Source organism: Centroberyx gerrardi, chromosome 15 (genome assembly GCF_048128805.1).
Source record: "Centroberyx gerrardi isolate f3 chromosome 15, fCenGer3.hap1.cur.20231027, whole genome shotgun sequence".
Lineage (NCBI taxonomy): Eukaryota > Metazoa > Chordata > Actinopteri > Beryciformes > Berycidae > Centroberyx > Centroberyx gerrardi.
Window position 1 is genome coordinate 2,145,598 of NC_136011.1, and position 9,163 is coordinate 2,154,760.

The 9,163-nt window shown below is 40.1% G+C and overlaps 1 long non-coding RNA gene across 2 annotated transcripts; it reads right to left on the reverse strand.

The window, feature by feature from the left end:
* Positions 1–6,715: 6,715 nt before the first annotated feature.
* Positions 6,716–9,163, reverse strand: LOC139909839 (uncharacterized). 2 transcript variants are annotated; one of them, XR_013507232.1, is made up of 6 exons: positions 8,973–9,163; positions 8,795–8,875; positions 8,519–8,690; positions 8,323–8,413; positions 7,095–7,401; positions 6,716–6,947 (listed from the first exon to the last, which is right to left on the reverse strand). It is a non-coding gene; the product is annotated as an uncharacterized LOC139909839 (long non-coding RNA). The 2 variants fall into 2 exon arrangements; XR_013507233.1 differs by lacking the exon at positions 8,323–8,413.

Sequence of the window (9,163 nt, forward strand, 5' to 3'; positions counted from 1 at the left end):
GATGGCGTTGCACCTTGGACACTGGCATAAGCCCAACTTTGACTGACCCACACATGCGGATGCTTAGAGAGGGCCACGTTAAACAGGGATCTCCTGATGGCTGGTTACTTTGTTGAGTCTGTTTGTCTTTTATTACATCATTTAGTTTAGATCCAAGAAGGCGTATTATCTATAAAAGACCTTTAGAGACATGCTTGTGATGACCTATGCCACCACTCCTCACAGCTACTCACCTACTTTGCATTTTGCAGCCAACCCGTAGCTACAATAGAGAAGATTACTGATGCTATGCCACACATTGCATTGAAAGACGAGACACTAAGAGATGTCCATCTCCTTTGCTGGTAGTTTGAATTGACTTGCCTGAGTCACTATTGACTTGGTGTTGTGGTAAGCTAGTCTCTAGCTCCTGTGGTGTAATGGTAACACATCTATCATATAGGGTGGAAGTACCAGGTTCAAATCCTGGCAGGAGTATCCGGTTTTACTACACTATCCTAGCCAATTTTGCCGCTCAAACTATCACACACTATGGTGATGCATACCTGAAGCTATTACTCTATAATGAAGCACAATTTGGCATTTTTCTGTCTCTTAAAAAAAAGATGATCCTTTGAAAATTTCATCACTTGATAGGTACCAAATAAACAGACATGGTTTTTCACACCCTGATGCAGTTAAAGGTCTCAATAAACTCATTATTAAGTACCACAGACACACTGTCACTCCCTATAGGAATATAATGGGTATATTCTAGTGATTTTTCATGAGGGTTTACACCCCTTCCGATATAAAATGGAGCAGATCATTATGTAGGCCAAGCCATGGAGCATCCTGAATGCTCTATCTAGGCTTGAACCACGACATAATGCAAAATCAATACAAGAAATACAATTCAAGAGAAACCACTTAACTGTATCAGAAAAAACATATATCCTTCTATTTCGTTAGGAATAACCCGCCGGATCCAGTCTATGTCCTATCAGGCTATTTTGCGCACAAAGGCAGCCTATGCTGACAAGGACATAATGAAACAGTAATGGGTTGCCTAAATATGAAGAGCATCGATATCTGCAGTATAATATGGATGGAGGGTCGTTCTACTCCTTGTCGCATTATCTCCTCCAGGATCCATCCTTCCTTTCTTCTCCGATCCTTTCATCCCACGGCGCGTCTCAGGACAAAAATGTCCAGCACTAACAGCCCGCCACTATTCCTCCCTAAAATTGTCCAGTATCGGTTTGGCTGATAGCCAACAACACTTCCAAGAAAAATGCTGACATGTTGTTTTGTCCAGAAACTTTTATTTTACCATGGAAAGTTCCAAAATGTAACATTACAATCACATTAAAACACTCACCTGCGTTTGCATGATTGTTCATGTACATTCATCTAAATCAATACACTTCTTCCCCGTCCATCTGTCCGCTTTAGCTTCAAAACGCACCTTTTTCAGCTGATTGATAGGAAGTCCAGCCAATGACAACAGTTTCAATGGGAAATACGGCATATGATTGGCTTGAAGTTCGACAGCGTGTAGCTCATTGGTCAAGAGCAAATGGCACTGCCCCCTGGTTCCAGTCTATCATTTACAAGCCTACAACCCTGTTGTTTCAGACTTCTGCCCCGGGAGAACACTGACAGAAATCCCAGAATCCGTAGCTCTGAAATTTAAGCGGTGAAATTTTGTGATTTTTTTTTCTTTCTAATCTTGGTTGTGGCTGTGATTATTCCTTGGGCTCTGACACCGGACCAGACCGGTTAATCAAAGGTGTTGGCAGCGTTACCTCCTTTTACTCAATCCGGTATACTCCCCCCTACCTCCAGGTCTGGGTTTGTTACATTATCAGCAAACATGTATAACAACATTAATTTATGCAGTTGTTCATGTGCGTTTAACATTAACTAATCTTTGTTAACTTTGTTATTCATGTTTAATTCATGTTTAATTTATGTTAATAAATTATTATTATAAAAAATTATGCGTTAACATTAGTTCATGAACACATAATGTAAAGTGTTACCAACTCTTTTTTAAAATCAATAAAACAAGCAAATATTTGTCCATTTTTCATTTGGTTTACGTGTTTTTGAATAAGCATGTGGAGGGTGTTTTATGATCTGTGGTCTGATGTTTGGGGATAAATTGATTTTCACTGTTTTCATTATCAAGGAAATATAAAATTCTCTTATTTAGAATACTACAGAATAATTTCCCCAGACAACTACTGACACAGATCCCACAGTAGTTATTGGGGTCCAGTTTGTCCCCAGATTTATAGATGGGGGAAATAAGGCCTTGAGACCAGATGTCAATAACACAGCCTGAATACAGTATGATATTGAATAGCTTGAGCACTACATCCTGCAATTCAGGAGCGCTATCTTTTAGCATTTTATTTATAATGCTGTCTGGTCCACAAGCTTTTTTTTGTTTAGAGACATTTTATATTTTTGCCCAATTCTTCCTGTGTAATTGGAAAGTCCAGCGAGCAAAATGATTTCTCCATGTGAATTTGTATCTTTTCAGGGTTTCATCACATGTAATCGAAGGTCAGGATTGTTCGGTTGGTTGATGCATTGAGCATTTTTCCTTGTTTTGTCTATATGTTTTTAACTTGTATCAGTAAGGCTAGCTGTTTCTTAATCTTATCTCTGGTGGCATCATATTGGTTTTGCATACATTTTGGGATTTGGATTGTTAAATGTGGAGAATATAGGGCAATGAATAATTTTTCTCCATGGTCTTGAGCCCATCTGTATGGGGTTTGGGGTAGACTGTCCAGCTTACTGGGCTCTAATTTGGAAGGTTTGACTTGATTTGTGTGATTTGAGCTGTGAATGTACTGATGGTGGAGAGGTCCATGTCAGTGAGAGCATAGTCTATTATATCTACAATTCTAGACCCAAGGCAAGGCAAGTTTATTTATATAGCACATTTCATACACAACGGCAATTCAAAGTGCTTTACATAAATAAAATAAAAATAGACAGATAAAAAGAGTGCAAGAAGATTAAAAAGATGAAGAAAAGTGAAAGTGCATTAAAATCACATTTAAAAGGAAAATATAAAAGATAAAAAAAATAAAAAAATATTCCAGTGCAGATGAGTGTTGCCCTAAATTTCTTAAAAAGCCCTGGCAAACAGAAAAGTTTTAAGCCCTGATTTAAAAGATTCTAAAGTGGAGACAGATGTTTGTTCCAGGCATGAGGAGCATAAAAACTAAAAACTGCTTCTCCATGCTTTGTTCTGAACCTGGGAACAGTAAGCAGACCAGCACCTGAAGACCTGAGGGGTCTGGCGGGTTCATAACATTGAAGGAGATCAGAAATGTATTTTGGTCCTAAACCATTTAGTGCTTTATAAACATGCAACAGAATTTTAAACTCAATTCTTTGGCACACAGGAAGCCAATGCAGTGATCTCAGCACTGGAGTGATGTGGTCCATTTTCTTAGTCTGGCAGCAGCATTCTGGATGAGCTGCAGTTGTCTAATAGCTTTTTTAGAGAGACCTGTATAGACACTGTTAGTCAAGCCTACTAAAGATAAATGCATGAACAAGTTTTTCAAGGTCCTGCTTGGACGTGAATTCTTTCATTCTTGCAATATTTTTAAGGTGATAGTAGGCAGATTTTGTAATTGTCTTGATGTGGCTATTGAAGTTTAGGTCAGAGTCCATAACTACACCAAGATTCTGACTTGGTTTTTAGTCTTCACCCAAGAGCTGAAGACTATGTGAATCATCTGATACTGTTAAGTCTATATAAGTCTGATAAGTCTACATATTAAAGGTCCCATATTCTACACTTTCCAGTGTTTTATTTTATGTCTTGAGGTCCATTAAAAGCTGTTTGTGTGGTGTCATGTACCAAAAACACTCTCAATCCATTTTTACATGTTCATTTTCCAGCATCTCTCTGAGTCTTACCAAGAACAGGCTGTTTCTGTCGCTGTGTCTTTAAGGCTCATTAATATTAACGACCCCTCTGTTCTGATTGAACAATTTCAAGAGTGAAACGTGAGACACCACAGACACGGCAGCTACAGACAGCTACAGGTAGGGAAAACTCTCCGGTAATAAACAATGACAACTGCTCAACCGCTTTGGAAAAAACACTTTGTTAGCCTATTATTTCTTACAAAAATGGTAATGAGCAAACCTTTGTGACGCCACAAAGTTACGGAAGTCCAAACAGTTCATTTAGAGGTTCGCTTTTCTAATATGGATTGTGTGGATTTAGTTGGCGACCGTGCATCCTGTTTTACACCATATGGGACCTATAATGTTTTGTTTGTTTTAAAATAAATTACTTTTGACAAGCCAATTGGGATTTATTCCCCTCCTTCTCACCCTTCCCTTCCGTGGCCAATCTCCTCTGGACAATTTGCAAAAGCATATTAATGCACAAAGTTACAATATAGTTCATGCATAGTCATACTGGTGGTCAGCACAGTTGCACATCTTGTTCCTCACTCCATCTACGTCTACCTCTCTATCACTACTGTAAATGATGATACTGACTGGAGACTGTAGCCTATAAGCCTTTATGCCACATATTTATATGCCACAAATTCCTTACCATGAGATCCTTGTAACGTTATCAAACAAATTACAGTAGATAGGTCTTTTCTTTTGCAGGAAGGATCCTCTCTGTCCAGACTGTTGAATCTTAGGAAGGAAGCGTGGTAAAATGTACACAATTGACAATACTGCGGTTTCTTGTGTCAAATATCCCATTCTGAAAGTTATACACACATAGGGTCAATTTCACCAACATGAGATATTAAAGGATAAGTTTGTCTCTTACAGGTATGTAAGAGACAAATTATATATAGGTATATATAATTTGTCTCTTACATACCTGTAATACTTGGACCCTCAGAGAATATTGGCTCCAGAGTCAGCTGTTGGTTGAAACAAATGGGGTTTGTCAAAATATCTCCAAAAAAGCCATTTGTAGGCTCCAATTTATAAAATACAATTTTTCTCTGCTGCAGCACAGACTAAAGTGTGTTACTGGCCGCGTGATCTAGTTTTGCGGAGTGTCAGGTCAAGTTGTAAACAATTGTACATGGCGCAGTGCTGCTGCTTTCCTGGCTGTGAATATAAATATGTCGGTTGGTCTCCATATCATTTTCACAGACTGTTTTTTTTCAGTCAATATTCTCTGTGGGTCCTAGTACTACAGGTATGTAAGAGACAAATTATATATAGGTCCAACATTGTAAGTCTTATCCCAGACCATGGCAGGAAACTAACCATTACATCAACCGGCCACAGTAGCAGGTACATCTCAAAATTTACCAGCAACTTTCACTATTGACTAGTTTTCCAGCTAACTACATTTTTAGAATACAATAGAGCCTCCAAATGGTAAACAAACTTACCAACCACAGTCACATTTTAACATTTTTTTTTTTTTTAACATTTGGCCGTGGACTGGTGTTCATTTCTCAATCTGTCGTACACTACGATTTTTCTTTCAACGGAGATCTGAGTCAGAACCTTTCAGTCAAGAACTAGGCTTAAGTCATATCTGTGAAACCAGGCCCAAGCCTTTCAACCTGTGGGAGAGGTGTAAACTAGCACAGTATAAGGCTACTAACTGTATTAGACATGATTGCACTGGACTCCTAGCCTGAAGTTTATTCACTTCTATCAGGAAAACGATCTGATGCTTCATTGTTGGGTTTAGCTTCTCCATCATGTGCTCAGAGTCCCAGCAGTGTCTCTCCATCAGTTTCTCCTGTTCTGACAGAATAAGGGACACAGTACAAAAACAGTCCATAACAATACCTACTCTGCATCCAAACACAACTACTCTCAATTCCACCCGGATATCCTGATGTATTCAGTTACTCACCAATTCACCCATTTGCGAATACCATCCTATTCACATAGAATATACAGGAGACATAACATGGCATACCCAATATGTCTGTGGGGCTGGTAGATGTGATTTCTTAAAAAAAAAAACACCCACCCTTAAACACTGTTAACTGATGCAGTAAACAGCTATTTGTCATGTACCATGCATTTCTGGGTCCATTTTTTTGTTACTGGCCAATCAGCGACAATAGAGTTTGATAGCAGAAACTTTTTCAGTGATCTAAAACATAAACGGCAATCATCAACCCCGTTCTCTGGGGGTTGTTGAAAGGCATTCTTGGAAACAGACCTAATCACTTACTGAAGTAGATGAGGCAGGTTGAGGGAAAGTGGGTACACCAAAAAGTAAATTACCACACTTATTTACAAAATAACTCTGGAATGCATTGAACATCACTGATTGACAACAGTTTCCTTTAAGCCTGGGATGCTCCTGTAGGTCCTTTGGCACTGCTCCATGTCATCTATAACTGCAAAATCTGGTTGGTGTTGATGGAAAAGCTACTTGAAAAACAAAACATCACAAAATGGGCATTTAAAATAGTGACACATTTAGTTCATAGTGCTATCCAGAAAGATTCCAAGCTACCTGGTTACATTTAAGATTAAATTTAGGCTCTGGGATTGGATGAAGGAAGACTTGGCTCAGGAACAAAATGATGTGGTTTCTTTTATTTGGTGACATTTGGTGGTTGTCCATATTTTGCTCATATGAATAAATACATTTTGAAGTCCACAAATTCAACAAAAACGGTTGTATGAAAAACATAAAAAAGACTTCATTGATAAAACAATCTGTCCAAATACCCCACTCCTAGAAAAAACACAAAAAAACAAACAAAAAACAGTCAACAGTTCTTTGACAGTTTAGTCAATATAGATTAACATACCATCAAAAAGTGTTCATCTCTTGTGTTATCTGCATGGCTGCCTGGTGAGACACTATCAACGCTAAAGCAGCAAGTTTTAGTAGTGCTGTGAAAGCCACTGGACAGCTGCACACCTCAAGGGCCATGCATGGAGGAGCGCTTGACTTTGAAGTGCATGTTGTTGGTCTGTAAAGACAAGATTACCCAGAAGAGAAGAGGAAAATATATTTAGGCCAGAAATAAGACAATGAAATACGTCTCACCATCTATTGCACTATGAGTGGTTGCATCAGTCATGAAATTAAAACATTTGAGTGCCATTTAATGTCTGACCTTGTGGATGGCTTCAGAATTTATTATGTTGTCCTTCAACAGGAACCTGGACTTCTTAAAGCCATCCAACTGCCCAACAACAGCATCATCCATTGTGGCTTCATAGTTTAGGCACGTGGTGAGCAAGTCAAACAGTTGTGGAACATTGTAGGCCTTGGTTCTCTGTCAAATCTTGTCTTTAAGATTCTCATAGCTGCCTTTGCAGTTTCTAGTCTTGTGGTTCTTCATCAGCATGGCATTTCTGTAACAGGACCCAACATTCTTGGCAGCTGTAGAGTTGTCCATATAGGCCAGGAAGTTGTGGTACCTGAAAAGATGAATAGAACATGAAGTGAAATGAATAGAATGTAAAGCGCTTGCTTCCAAGAAGCAATTGTGACAGTGTAATTTAAATTTCCCTCATGAAAAGTCCTATGGACAACAGGGTTTTGTGATGTCTGCTGGTAAATTTCCTGGACTGCACCGTCTTCCTAGGCATCTAGCATGTCATGTTAGCACCAGCACAGCTGTGAACCATCAAGAAAACATGGACCGCAACTCGGGACCGCTGAGTACTTTAACGCGTAGCGCGTACAAACCGTCAGTCCTCCAATGCAGCAGTCACTACCGAGTTCCAAACTGCCTCTGGAAGTAACGTCAGCACAAGAACTGTTTGTCAGGAGCTTCATGAAATGGGTTTCCATGGCTGAGCAGCCACACACAAGCCTAAGATCACCATGCGCAATGCAATGTGTTGGCTAGAGTGGTGTAAAGCTTGCCACCATTGGACTCTGGAGCAGTTGAAAGGCGTTCTCTGGAGTGATGAATCATGCTTCACCATCTGGCAGTCCGATGGACAAATCTGGGTTTGGCGGATGCTGGGAGAACTCTACTAGTCCAAATGCATAGTGCCAACTGTAAAGTTTGGTGGAGGAGGAATAGTGGTCTGGGGCTGTTTTTGATGGTTCGGACTCGGCCCCTTAGTTCCAGTGAAGGGAAATCTTAATGCTACTGATAATTGTGGGCTTCCAACTTTGTGGCAACAGTTTGGGGAAGGCCCTTTTCTGTTTCAGCACAACAATACCCGAGTGCAAAGCGAGGTCCATACAGAAATGGTATGTCAAGATCGGCGTGGCAGAAGTTGACTGGCCTACACAGTCCTGACCTCAAACCATCGTCCAACATCAGTACCCAACCTCACTAATGCTCTTCTTTTAGGTTAGCTTGTCCATTAGGCAGGTCTACTTACCGCCTGTCTCTGATCACTTGGGTGCAGAGTCACACTAATGTTGGGTGGGAAATTGACGCAGGCCACTAGACGAGTATAACCTGTAATCTACCTACAAGTGCAGAAGATGTCATGAAATTTGACAGTGGTAAGGCTTTTTTGACTTTGGCACTGTGAAAAAATAGCTTGTCAACCATGTCAATTACAACTTATTTACCTTAATCACTTTCTTTCCCTTTTACTTCTCTCCAGGTGACCGGTGAGATCTGGATATCCTCCACAGTAGAGAGTTAGAGTCAAAGGATGCCTTTGTAATATAACCGCTCATTCGGCTGCCTCATCTGCTTAAAATGGCACATATGGTAGACACAGCCACCTGGGAGACAGTTCTGTAAGGAAAATAGGTTAGGTTCAATTACTCCATCTGGTGACCAGGTCTGTCACCCAGTCACCGTACTCTGTCTTATGTTATTTTCTCTTTTTATAGACAGACCTTCATTGCAGAACAATCCCAAATATTTATCCGGGGTGTGACACAGAAGGAACTCTGCTCCAGCTCCTCTCCAGCAATCACCTTTGTGGGGAAATTGATGATGATCGTCAGCATTTTACAGCCTATTTCACATACCATCTGGTGAAGATAAATTGAGCAGTCACTAGGGCTACAGTACCTTATTTATGTTGCATTCAGTAGTTGAAACCTTTCCTTGCTCCCAAGCGGCTAAAACCACAGGTACATTTTGAAGCCAATAAGGAAGTGGAGGCAGGCGGCGATTCCTCTTACGTCCGCTAGAGGCCAGCTCCACAAAAGACTCCAAACAGCCCAACTCCATGCAAGTCAATGGGACCACAACAACTTGCT